The following is a 14,402-nucleotide window of genomic DNA, read 5'->3' as shown; positions in this document are numbered from 1 at the left end:
GTAACTATTAGAATATGATACAGGCCGGGCGCGGTGGCTCAAGCCTGTAATCCCAGCACTTTGGGAGGCCGAGGCAGGTGGATCACGAGGTCAAGAGATCGAGACCATCCTGGTCAACATGGTGAAACCCCGTCTCTACTAATACAAAAAATTAGCTGGGCACGGTGGTGCGTGCCTGTAATCCCAGCTACTCAGGAGGCTGAGGCAGGAGAATTGCCTGAACCCAGGAAGCGGAGGTTGCGGTGAGCCGAGATCGCGCCATTGCACTCCAGCCTGGGTAACAAGAGCGAAACTCCGTCTCAAAAAAAAAAAAAAAGAATATGATACTGATAGCTCAAACTCTTTTGTAGGACACCTATTCATAAATTGCTTATTTGCTTCAAAGATATTCTTACAGTCCCTTAGAGCAGAGGCCACCAAATCTGGCCCACTGCCTGTTTTTGTAAATAAAGTTTTATTGTAACATAGTCTGATTCATTTATTTATGCTTTGCCTATGGTTGTGTGTGTTCTAAAATAGCAAAGTTGAGAAGTTGTGACAAAGATTGTGTGGCTTGCAGTGCCTAAAACATTTACTATCTGGCCCTTTATAAAAAAAATTTACTGACACCATTATAGATAGTTTCCTTCCTAAATATTACAACAAATCTCACACTTTCTTTCTGTTAACATTTAAAAGCAGACCTCTAAAGGACTTGGGGAGGTGGCGTGGGGAGTGTGAAACTAAATATTCTCCATAGGGCAAAGTTACAAACAGACTAATCAAATCCCTGGAATAATCAGAGTCTCTGAAGTAAACATGCAAATTAAACTCTATTCCTCTTATTTGGCAGGAAGAGAAACCTGAATTAGTTGTAAGTTATAGTCTTTCAAATCTATGTGTTTTAACCAAGCTATATATATTTCCCTAATATCTATTATACCATGATAAGTATCTGTATTGGGTATAACATGTAAAGACTTATTCCCCAGTATTTGGGTTTCCATGTGGAGGAATCTCTACTGGAAGGGTAGTTCCCAATCTCTTTGGTTTTGGAATCTCTTATACTACTTGCAATTATAGAATATCAGAGAACTTTTCTTTATTTGAATTTTATCTATATATATTTAACATAGTAGAAATAACTAAAATTTTAAATAGTGTTTATTAAAAAACATCTGATACAGCTCTGATGAGTGGAGGAACACCAGCATTCTCTTTTTTTTTTTTTTTTTTTTGAGACAAACTTTCGCTCTTGTTACCCAGGCTGGAGTGCAATGGCATGATCTCGGCTCACCGCAACCTCCGCCTCCTGGGTTCAGGCAATTCTCCTGCCTCAGCCTCCTGAGTAGCTGCGATTACAGGTACGCGCCACCATGCCCAGCTAATTTTTGTATTTTTTTTTTTTTTTTTTTTGAGACGAAGTTTCGCTGTTGTTACCCAGGCTGGAGTGCAATGGCGCGATCTCGGCTCACCGCAACCTCTGCTTCCTGGGTTCAGGCAATTCTCCTGCCTCAGCCTCCTGAGTAGCTGGGATTACAGGCACGCGCCACCATGCCCAGCTAATTTTTTGTATTAGTAGAGACGGGGTTTCACCATGTTGACCAGGATGGTCTCGATCTCTTGACCTCGTGATCCACCCGCCTCGGCCTCCCAAAGTGCTGGGATTACAGGCTTGAGCCACCGCGCCCGGCTAATTTTTGTATTTTTAGTAGAGACGGGGTTTCACCATGTTGACCAGGATGGTCTCGATCTCTTGACCTCGTGATCCACCTGCCTCGGCCTCCCAAAGTGCTGGGATTACAGGCGTGAGCCACCGCGCCCGGCCAGCATTCTTAGTCTGCAGCTGAATTAGAAAAAATGACACGGAAACACATAGAGTGGTTTTAAGGAGTGTAGAGTTTCATAGGCCAGAAAGAAGGGAGAAGGCAAAGGAAAAAGCTCCCTCTTACAGAGACAAAGGAAGCGGGGCTCCAAAGCCAATAGAGGGAACCCGAAGTTGGGTGGAAACCAGCTAGGATATATACAGAGGCTGGAGGAGGGGTTGTCTGGTTTGCATAGCGCTTACGGGATTGGTTTGACCAGGCATGTTATTCAAGAAGTTTGTGGAAAAAGCTGGACCTCCCACCCTATGCTTTAATATGCAAATACAGTGGCCCTGATGTTGTACACACATGGAGATGTGTGGGGGCAGCCATGTTGCCAGGAAAATGTGGGGCAAGGGCAGGAAGGCCTGGGAATCACCATGTTTGGGTGGACCCAGTTTCTAATGGCTTGTCTTTGCATATCAAAGGTTGCCCACCTGGCTTTAAGAGCTGGGGCTTTACAAGAAACTTTTCCTGAGATGCTTTAAAAAATGAAAACTTCCCAAGGACACCTTTTCCTCTCTATCTGCCTAAAATAATTTCTTATTAACTCCTACAACACAACAATAACAAGCACATTGCTTTTCATTTCTTTTATCATTTTCTCTTTTACAATAAAGAAACAGTATTTTCCCAAGTTAAAAATAATTAGTGAGAAAGATGGCCTTGCTTATATTTTTGCAAGTTTCTTAAATGTCTGGGTTAATGGAACACAGCTGGAGTCTCCTGTCTTCTGCAAACCATTTATGTTATAATACATGTCATGTAGCCTCTGGAGAACTCCACTGTACACTAGCAAGAGAATAAGTCTGAAAAGGGCAAATATTTTAGTATTATTATAAAATAGTCTTGGTTTGTAGATCCCTGAAAGGATCTACAGTAACAGCTGCTGCCCTAGAATGACATCTTTGACCTCTTTCTGCCTGCTCACTCACTCTTACTCTGGTTGAGGAGTGTCTTTGGTCTCAGTTGTGTGATTAGGGAAAGGAACCCAACCCTTGTGATTCAGTCTCTCCCGGTCTTCTTGGAGAAGCAGCCTGCCTTCAGGCAGTACATCTTTGGCTTCTCTATGATGTAAGTTTCCAGCTTTGTGACTAATTCTGGATTAATTCTCTGATCCAGTATTAGGGAGCCTCTTGTTGCTATATTTCTCAGATATGCTGATCTCCATCTTTTCGATCTCAATGTTTGTCTCTTAGTTCATTCTATACTTCAATAAGAAACAGAATAACATTACTAAACACACTCAAAATTCCTGCATTAGGCCTTTTGGGGTAAGGAGGAATAAAATTGTAGATATTTTCTGGTAAAGGAGTCATCAAGATACATGTCAGTGACTAAAAAATAATTTATGTTCTACATAGTTATTTTGACAGCAGCCCTTTGTAACAGAGTTTTGCTTGAAATCTCTTTCAGTTTCCCTTCTAGTATAATTTAAAGTACGATTTATTGAGACCATACTCTGAAGCAAGGCCTCTTTGAAGCAATTTACATATATTGCTTTACCTCATCCTCACAGAAGTTTAGGAGTTGAGTTTTGTTGTCACTATTTTAAACATGAGACAACTGCAACTTGTTCAAGTGACTTAGGTTGTAAGCGGGCAGAGCCATGATTTGAAATCGGGTTTGTTGTAAGACAAAGATCCAAGGCCTCAGCTCAAAGGACAAACCCCATCCCTGACCTCAGGCCCCACCTCTCACACTGAATTGTGACCACCAGTCTCTTCTCTCACCAGGGAGAGCACTGTGAGGAAGAGGATTTCTCTTACTTTCTAACTTTCTCGTTTTCCGAAAACCCAGGACACTGCTTTGATTGAAACGGCTTAGTCAACATAAGTAGTATAAATGAAGTTTTTAAGGGCCAACAAAGGCAACGATTATGTTTTATGTATTTTTGTAGCACCTGGTCTGCCCAGTATTATGCTGAAGTATGGTGTGATTCATCACTTTAGTGGTAATTTAGACAGATAATTCGGTGAAATGATTTCACTGGTCATGTGTAAAGAAACCTTTCTATTATTTGTAGTTTGACTTTGCCTATTGAAGAAAATGCAGTACTTATTTCCCTTTATTATTTATTTATTCATTCACTTTAAAGAATGTAACAGGCTCTTATTGAAGAGACTTCATTGAGCCTGCTTTATTTTCATCACTTTGGCTAGATTTGTTATTTAGATCCCTTAGCTGATTCTCAGTCTGGCTTTTTGTTATTTACTTATACAAGTCCTAATGGGGTAGATGGGGTGCAGTGGCCATCTCCTCTAGTCTTCACAGCACACACACACCACTATGATTATCACCCAGTGGGCATAACTTTCTGTCCTGCTCTTAAGATTTGGTGTTGATATTCTCCCTGCAAGTCAAGCCCCTTAGCACATCTGTATACAATGTGAAGAAATGCAGAGATGTCAAAACCTGGGACACATGCAGCCCAGGACTTGACAAGCAGAGTGTCATTAGCATTGGTAATAAGACTACCTGGGTCTGTCTGCAGAGGTCCCTCAGCTTGAGATTATTTACATTCACTGCACACAACATTCAAACCTGGCTCCTAAATGAGACAGCTTTAGAGAAGACAATGGAAACCCTGACAGTAAACTGAAAATTTCAGGTAGAAATCTATTTATCCTAATTAAGAGAACCTCTCAGACCTGCCTCCTGGCAATTAACACCGTTGTGTGTGGTCCTATTATTTAAACTGACAACAGCAATCTTAGGTTTCTCCTTCAGACCGCCACAGCCTGTAAATAGATTCTCTCTGACTTGTAACAGCAAACACTTTGAACATTTGCATTTCACTCATTACTTGTGCTGCTACAGGCTGAGCGTGACCCTGCCATAGAAACAAATCCAGTTGAAAACTACCTAATGGCCTTGGTTATATAACTACTAGGTTTCCCTAAAACATACTTCCTAGGACCAAAAGAAAAAAATGAGATATTTGCACCATGTAATTTTGTTGATCTGGTCTTGTTTTTCATTTTTATCAAGAAATGCTCTTTCTTTAAACTCAAATTATAAGAACTCAGCTCTTGTCCATAGTAAGAAGTCAATGGAATGTTAAATTTTGTATTAGAAAGCATGGTGGGAATTTACAAGTTCTAATGCACTTTTTTCTTTTTTGAAAATTATTATTTTGACAGCTGGAGATGGGGGTCTTTAGGGTTGGTTGGCAACTAGATTTTTCATGTGTGGGTTAAAAAAATCTTGAATTAAGTTTGAAAATCTCAACTGGTGCCCTTCCTTCCTTTGATCTGTCACATTGTGTTCCATTCTGTCACATTTCTGCACAACTCCTCAAATTTAAAGGAGCCAGGGTTTTTTTTTTTTTTTTTTTTCAGGTCAGATACAAATTTAGAAATTTGGTGTGAAGTAATGATGAATAATGGGTGAACTGACTTTCTGAATTGGAGTTCCAGATTCTGAGGAACTTGGGAAATCTTCAAAGCTAGCTGGAATGTGTGAATTTGAGTGTCAGGAGAGACCCATCTGAAGGAAAAGTTAGCTTCTCCACCTGCCTGGTGCACCATTCACTGCCAGCTGGATTTGTTTCCCTCTGTGTTGAGACCAAATCAAATTCTCACATGTGAAAATAGTGAATCGATTGGTTCTAAATTGCATTTGAAATCTAGAAATCCTGCTTTTGGTTACCTGCTAATGCGTACAGCCTTGGCATACGTGTGGAAAGGGCACCATATTGCTTTCAGAAATCTTTGATCTGCCAATATCAGCCATGATCTGTTTCTGCTATCTATGCTTGTTTATGTAAGCTTCACATTCTTTTCTCTGAGAAAAAGTTGTCTATTTATTGAATAAACAAATGACACTAAATAGAGATTTATTTTTCAGAAAATTTGCAGTATTGCAAAGTAGTTTAATAAGTACTACATATTCGTCTGGAATTTAGAGTTTTTGAAGTTTGAGTTTCTAAAAATTCTGCCTGAAAAGATATTAAGTGATTAAGAAGTTCCCATCCAATTGTAATTTTTTTTTTCCTGACTTACCAAATTTTCTCTAATTCTTTTTCTTCTGGATAAGGCTTTCCATGGTAGCCCCTGGGACACAATGGAGAAACAGAGACCAAGTGATGGTTACCTTAATTATAGTGCAATTAGGAGATTTTCAAGTGGTTGAAGGACTTCTCACAAAAAGATAACTCAGTGATACTGAGTTATCCTTCAGTGGGAATTTCCTGTGGTGTTGTTAAGCCCTGTGTTAGAGTTTTAAATCAGATTCATAGATATCCCCAAAGTGGGAACAGTGTTGAATATACAGGATGATAGAATCAAGACTAAAATCATCTTTACAGGCTGAAATAACAAGCCCAAATGTATCAAAACAAACCTTAATAGGAACAAATCTGAGGGTCAGTTCCGGGACTTAAAAATAACTTAACCAGTAAATAATGTAGGATATGTTTCTTTTTTTGAGATGTGTACAAAAGGTGATCTTGTATCATAGCAAGTGCAATGTGAGGCAACAAAGTGATGTAGCTACCATAATACAATTGCAATCTTAAATATGCAAGGGCCAAGGGAAAGCTTCCCCTTTGCCCTCTGAAAGTTTGCTGAAAAATCAACTCACAAAAAGCAGAATAATTGCAGGAAAGGCATACAAATTTGCACATTAGGGAGAACCACAGTGTGATCACTCCAACCCCCCCAATCCCCATGGGGTACAGTAGCTTATATACATTCTTGAGGATACAAAAGAATGGGGGCTTGGATTGTGGCAAAACAGGTTATAGTGGCAAAACAGGTTGTGAGAGGCAGAGAAAAGGAGGCCTGGCTTGCAAAGGTGGTCTTGTTATGAAGATGAAACCTTACAGGTAGCAAGTAAATAGGGAACATTTCTTTCAGAGCTTTCAAAGGTGTCAGACTCAGTTAATCGTCCTAGATAGGACCTAGGAAGCTTCAGAGAATGCCTAGCTGCATCAATGAAGATTTTCTCAACAAAGGCGAATCTCCTCCACAAAAGATAGCTTTTCATCTATTCTTGTATTTCTAGCCCTCCTGAATAGCCATCTCAAAATGTCAAAGAAATATATTTTGGGATGAAGTTCCCTGTGCTCTTTTAGATGCTTTAGTGAATGAAGAAAGTGATGGTATTGTCCTTGTCGGGTATTATTGCATCTTCACAATTTGTAAGACAAAAACAAACCAGAGTGGTATAAGCAGCAAGCTACATGATATTGTATATGGAAGGTTTAAAGCCACCAGAGAAATTTAACCAGCAGATATGAAGCTTCAAATAGGTTTGATGCCAATGTAGATGTCAAATGGAAGAAGACAAACTTTCAGCGAGTTGAACAAGATTGGGTACAAGTTACGGGAACATGGTCTTTTTCAAATTAAGACAAGAAAAAGCTTTCTCACAGAAGTTGCAACAGATGCACTGGAAATTTCCAGAAAGCTGTCTTTCTGGAAATTTCAAGCCAAAGCTAAATGATTACTTTGAAGAAATCTTGTAGGGAGAATTTAGATGGGCAGTTAGGTTTAATAGCTGACTGTGACTTTTTTCCCCCTGAAATTCCTCATTATCAATCTTACTATGGCAATGTGCCCAAATAAACAAACCTAATGAATTAGAGCTTTGGTAAGAAATTATATATTTATTATACACAGGAAAAAGTTATGATACACAGGTGATAGAATAGTAATCCCAGGGAGTCCTTGTCCTCAGAAATTTTTGAAGAGTGGGAGAGAAAATTACTATGTTGGCTTAGAGAATTTCATGGTTACGAACTGGCTTATGAAGCAGCTAGTTTCTTGTGTTATGATTATTTGTATACCAGGAATCTGTATTTTATCCTTAAAGTCACTCTTGGTCAGACTCTTTCTACAGCCTTTAAGATTACTCAACTATGCATAATTTCACTTTGTGACATGGAATAGGCTTCTCATAACCTTTTGGCTCACCCCAGGCAAAGAGAAAAACATGATTGTCTGACACCTCCTTACAAGTTGCTTCTCAATTTCCACCTTAAATGATTTGAAAAATGATAGTTAAAATGTATGACTTGATCTTTAAAATATTTTAAGTTCTATCCATTAGAAAAAGGGACCTCTATACTTTGACATTAAGTGGTGTTAAAATAATGATACAATTATGCTTAGAGCACAGACAACCAATTTGAATTAAAGTTATTTTTTTTATTTCCTCACTTTGATATGTATATGTTAGGTGAAGTTACAGGAAGATACAGATGAGGGTCAGAAAGGGTCACAGAAATGTTTGGAGGCAGTTAGCCCAAATTTCCCCATTATTAAAATTACCTGGAGAGTAAAATTTCTCTGGGAAAGTTTGTGAGTGTGTAGCTTTGGAATGGAGCTGAAGAAGCTGTGTTTTTAACAAGTATCACTGGGGTTTCTTATGATCAGACAAGGGGAATGCTCTTCTAGAAAATTTCAAGTCACAGTTCAAGCCAGAGAGAAACTATAGATGAGCAGGAAGCTGTAATAATTTTTTAAAAAAAGAGGCGGGGAGGTGTTATTTTCCAGCAAAGGTGTCGCAGAATTGATCTGCTCATTTATGCAGGTGGTGCTACCTAAAAAACTTTCTGTTTAAGTCTTTAAATCATGAATTTTTGAATTGGCTCATGTATTCTAACTCAGCCAGAATATTTCTTTCCATGTACATTTTGGAAAGAATCTCAGGTAAGCTATTTGCCTTTCATGAGTCCATTTTGTTACTTTCAACATAAACACTTTTTTTTTTTTTTTTAAAGTAACAACCAAACCACTAGTGGATGATTTAATGAGCAAAATGTGCCTTCTCCTTGTGAAGGAAAACAAAGGATGTCACCAGCTGCTTAACCGTGATGCGTGGGAAGAGATTTAGTCAACACTTATTCCTCTGCTCTTACCAACTGCTTCTCATGTCCTTGTTCCTTCGTTTCCCCTTTCATAGACTGGCCATTTGGTGTTTTTTTTAAATTCACTTCTGCCCTTATGGGAAAAATTACAACATTTAACTGTGCTTGAATTGCTAGGTCTTTTTCCCTTTAGAATAAAATTTGAGACAAAATTTGAAATGTGAATGGGTGCATTATACAAACTATATTTTAATTAATGCAAATTATCTTCCTGTCTTTATTTTTTCACAAAAATATCCACAAACTTTATTAACAGAATTTGCTTTAAGCAGCTTTTTTTTTTTTTTTTTTTTTTTTTTTTTTTTTTTTTTTTTATGCATTGGTGAGATTTTTAGGGCAAATAGAAATGTTATAAATGCTGGATAGCTGTGAACTTTCTTCCAACAGTTATTTAATTCTCATGAGTCTTTGCTATTCAGTACATGAAGGAAGACTCTCAAAGGCTATTGTAATTTCAAGAGTTGATAGTAGACGAGGGATTTAGACTTTAATGTTAATTTCCTTTCTTTCCCTTACCTTTACAGAGGAAACATTCGAAATAATAGGCTGAAGAGATTATGAGACTAAACAGGGTGGTTCATACAGAGAAATGATACAAAGATGAATCATGGGAAATAGTTCTGTTAATTCACCTGCTATTTGAATTGAAGCTTACATCACTTAAAGTGGCAAGGGTTTAGGGACTACTCTGCTCTTCCTGGCTGTGATATTGCAAACAAAAGATATTTATTATTTCTCTCTTGCTGACTACATGTCTATATTTTTTGCATGTAAGATCATAATCTGGCACTATTCTTTCAGAATATCTGAGAGTCAAGAACAACTTGAACCCAGCTCGATGGCTCACATTATTTTATGGAATTCTTCCCTTTCTTACTGCAATTTCTCGCCATGTAAAGATATCCTTAAATCAGCAGTTCCCAACTTTTTGCCACAAGGGACCAGTTTTGTAGAATACAATTTTTCCATGGGTGGGGAGTTGCGGTGGATGATTTTGGAATGAAACTGTTCCACCTTAGATCATCAGGCATTAGATTCTCATAAGGAGAACACAACCTACATCCCTGGCATGCGCAATTCATAATACGGTTAATAGGGTTTGCACTCCTATGAGAACCTGATGCTACCACTGGTCTTACAGGAGGCAGAGCTCAGGTGGTAATGCTCACCTGCTGCTCAGCTCCTGCTATGCCCCTTGGTTCCTAACAAGGCCCAGACCAATACGGGTCTGTGACCTGGGGTTGGGGACCCCTGCTTTAAATGGTTTTCAGGCTATGTAGCATTCTATCAGATCAAACTGAGTATTTCCCTGCAAAAAAAATTGGTAGCATTGTTTCAAAAATCTTGATTAAAGCTTACAACAATCCATCAATTTTATTACTTTCCAATAATTTCTTTTTTTTTTTTGAGACGGAGTTTCGCTCTTTTTACCCAGGCTGGGGTGCAATGGCGCAATCTCGGCTCACCGCAACCTCCGCCTCCTGGGTTCAGGCAATTCTCCTGCCTCAGCCTCCTGAGTAGCTGGGATTACAGCCACGCGCCACCATGCCCAGCTAATTTTTTGCATTTTTAGTAGAGATGGGGTTTCACCATGTTGACCAGGATGGTCTCGATCTCTTGACCTCGTGATCCACCCGCCTCGGCCTCCCAAAGTGCTGGGATTACAGGCGTGAGCCACCGCACCCGGCTTACTTTCCAATAATTTCTTTGAAAAAATGCTTTGCTTTTAACTGGATTGTCTTAAACAGATCCAAATGATATACATAAAGATTATGTAATTACTGTTTATATTAGTGATTGCTTTTTAATATTTCTTTACACTTTATGGATTAAACATATACATATCACATATGCAATTTTGTTAATATATTTATATTTGTGTTTAATTTCATGTGGCAGTAAATAGAATTAATGGTATACACACATATGCATGCACACAAATTAGCTAATAAATCTCATAAAGAACCTGAGATTTGGCGAAAGAGGTGAAGTGATTTTTCCCAATGTTATATATTCAGAAAGTGGCTCAGCTAGTTTGCAGACTCAGGTTTGTGTACTCTTTGTCCAATGTCGTCTCTGCTTACATTATTTTGTCCAGTGATAATTGCCGAGATTGCTTTTCTTTTTAACATATTGTGTAGCTTATTTGCATTTCTGTTATAATTTTTTGGCATCTATGTTTCTAATTTATCTGATTTTCAAGCTGCTTGTGGATTATAAACTAGACAATTTCTTCAAAACCTATAGTAAATAATCACTAAATTGATGATTTTCCCATGGGTAGTTTTAGGTTTACAACTTACAGATCAACTTATTTAACTGATAGCTGCTGTTCTAGTTAGTGATACCTAGTCATTTAGAGGCAGATGTTTAAGAAAATTAGCCTTGGATACAAAAGAGCATAAACCAACACATATTTTCAACCTATTAAGCTCACTGAACACTTACTACTTTAGACAATATTGGAGAAAATTATGAATGGATTATTAAAATTTTTGAAATATAAAACACCAGTTTCCCAAACATTGTAGAGTATGAAGTATAGCATAATAAAGTGACCATATTTTAAAATAAGTGTGACTCTGATTTCAAGTACTTACAGTAAACTGTCCTGCCAGAATTATTTACTGGGAAACTACTATGAAAAAAGTAGTGGCGGTAGTAGAAGGAAATGGGTTTTTCCTTTAAACTGTTCTTGATTTTGGATCTGGGCAAGCTGTGGAACTTCCTAACGCAGTTTTCCCAATTTTATTAATATTTCTGAACATAACTTCTCGTCATAAAATAGTGGTAATAATATTCTCTCCATAGGGGATTAAATGAGATTATCTAAGTAAACTGCCTGTCATGAAATAGCTGATCAGTCCCAGCCTGCCACTGCTCTTCACCTGCTTTTCTCAACACCTTTCTGAGCTATAGCAAAGAGAAATGATAGAGTACAAATGAAAATTATTGACAGTTATTTGAAATGAACATCATCATAATCTCCTTAATTCTTTATTTTTGTTTTTCTGAACTCATTCATTTATACATTATGTATTTCTTTTTTTCATTTTCTTTTTCTTTTTTTTTTTAAAACTTTTATTGTAGGTTTAGGAGTACATGTTCTAGTTTGTTGTACAGGTAAACTCATGTCATGGAGGTTTGTTGTACAGATTTTTTTGTCGCCCAGGTCCTAAGCCTAGTACCCAATAGATAATTTTTCTGATCCTCTCCTTTCTCCCACCCTCCAACTTCAAGAAGGTCCCAGTGTCTGTTGTTCCCCTTTTTGTATCCATGTCTTCTCATCATTTACCTCCCACTTATAAGTGAGAATATGTGGTATTTGGTCCTCTGTTCCTGAATTAGTTTGCTAAGGATAATGACCTCCAGCTCTAGCCTTGTTTCTGTAAAGAATATGATTTTGTTCTTTTTTATGTCTGCATAGTTTTCCACAGTGTATGTATACCACATTATCTTTATCCAGTCTGCCACTGATGGGCATTTGGGTTGATTCCATGTCTTTACTATTGTGAATAGTGCTGCAATGAACATCTGTGTGCATGTCTTTACAACAGAATGATTCATTTGGAGATATATATATACTCCAGTATATATGTGTATGTGTGTGTGTGTATATATATATGTGTGTATGTGTGTGTGTATGTATCTATATCTCCAGTAATGAGAGTGCTGAGTCAAATGGTAGTTATTTTTTTTAGCTCTTTGAGGAATCACTACACTGCTTTCCACAATAATTGAAATAATTCACACTTTAACCCACAATATATAAGTGTTTTGTTTTCTCTGCAACCTTGCCAGCAGCTGTTATTTTTTGACATTTTAGTAAGAGCTATTTTGACTAGTATGAAATGGTATCTCATGGTGATTTTAATTTGCATTTCTCTAATGATCATCAATATTGAACTTTTAAAAAAATATGCTTCTTGACTGCATGTATGTGTTCTTTTGAAGAGTGTTCGTGACCTTTGCCCATTTTTAATGGGGCTATTTTTTTTCTTGTAAATTTGTTTAAGTTCCTCATAAATGCTAAATATTAGACCTTTGTCAGATGCATAGTTGGCAAATATTTTCTCCCATTCTGTAGGTTGCCTATTTACTTGGTTAATAGTTTATTTTGCTGCGCAGAAATTCTCAACTTTAATTGGATCCCATTTGTCAGGTTTTGCTTTTATTGCAATTACTTTTGGCACCTCACCATGAAATCTTTGCCAGTTCCCATGTCCAGGATGGTATTGCCTAGTTTGTCTTCTAGGATTTTGTAGTTTTGGGTTTTGGATTTAAGTTTTTAATTAATCTTGAGTGATTTCTGTATATGGTGTAAGGAAGGGGTCCAGTTTGAATCTTCTGTATATGGCTAGCTATTTACCCCGGCACAATTTATTGAATACAGAGTTCTTTCCCCATTGCCTGTTTTTGTTAACTTTGTCAAAGATCAGATGATTGTAGTGTGTGGCTTTATTTTTGGGCTCTTAATTCTGTTTCATTGGTCTATGTGTCTGTTTTTGTGCCAGTACTATGCTCTTTTGGTTATTGTATTTCTGTTGTATAGTTTGAAGTCTGTAATGTGATGCCTCCAGTTTTGCTCTTTTTGCTTAGAATTGTCTGGCTATTTGGGCTCTTTTCTAGTTCCATAGAATTTTATTTTTATTTATTTATTTTTTTTGAGTTCTGTGAGGAATGTCCTTGGAAGTTTGATAGCAATAGCAATTAATCCTTAAATTGCTTTGAGCAATATGGCCATATTCTTCCTACTCATGAGCATGAAATGGTTTTCCATTTATTTGTGTTTTCTCTGAATTCTGTGAGCATTGTTTTGTAATTCTCGTTGTAGAGATTCCTCACTTCCCTAGTTAGCTGTATTCCCAGGTATTTTATTCTTCTTGTGGCAGTTGTGAATTGGATTTCATTCCTGATTTGGCTCTCAACTTGGCTGTTGTTGGTTTATGGAAATGCTAGTAATTTTGTATGTTTATTTTGTATCCAACATTGCTAAAGTTGTTTATTAGTTGAAGGAGCTTTTAGGCCAAAATAATGGAGTTTTCCAGATATTTTAATAGAATAATGACATCTGCAAACAGGGATAGTTTGACTTCTCCTCTTCCTATTTGGGTTCCCTTTATTTATTTCTCTTGCCTGATTGCTCTGCCCATATTATGTTGAATATGAGTTGTAAAAGCTGGTCATCCTTGTCTTGTGCTGATTTTCAAGGGGAAGGAATACTTCCAGCTTTTGCCCATTCAGTATGATCTTAGCTGTGGGGTTTTTGTGGATGGCTCTTATTATTTTAATGTATGTTCCTTCAATATCTAGTTTTTCTTTATAGTTTTTAACTTTAAGGAATGTTGAATTTTATAAAAAGCCTTTTTGCATCTACTGAGATAATCAGGTGGTTTTTATCTTTAGTTCTGTTTATGTGATGAGTCACCTTTATTGATTTGTGTATGTTGAACCACCCTTGCATTTCAGGGATGAAGCTTACGTGATCCTGGTGGATTGCTTTTTCGTGTACTTTGGGATTCATTGTGCAAGTATTTTGTTGAGAATTTTTGCATAAATGTTCATCAAAGATATTGGTCTGAAGTTTGTGTGTATGTGTGTGTTTGTGTGCATGTGTGTGTGTGTGTCTTCTAAGTTTTGATACCAGGATGATGCTGGCCTCATAGAACGAGTTAGGGAGGAGT

Source organism: Aotus nancymaae, unplaced genomic scaffold (genome assembly GCF_030222135.1).
Source record: "Aotus nancymaae isolate 86718 unplaced genomic scaffold, 86718_ANA_hifiasm-v0.15.2.pri h1tg000011l, whole genome shotgun sequence".
Classification (NCBI taxonomy): Eukaryota; Metazoa; Chordata; class Mammalia; order Primates; family Aotidae; genus Aotus; species Aotus nancymaae.
This window is presented reverse-complemented; position numbering follows the sequence as displayed.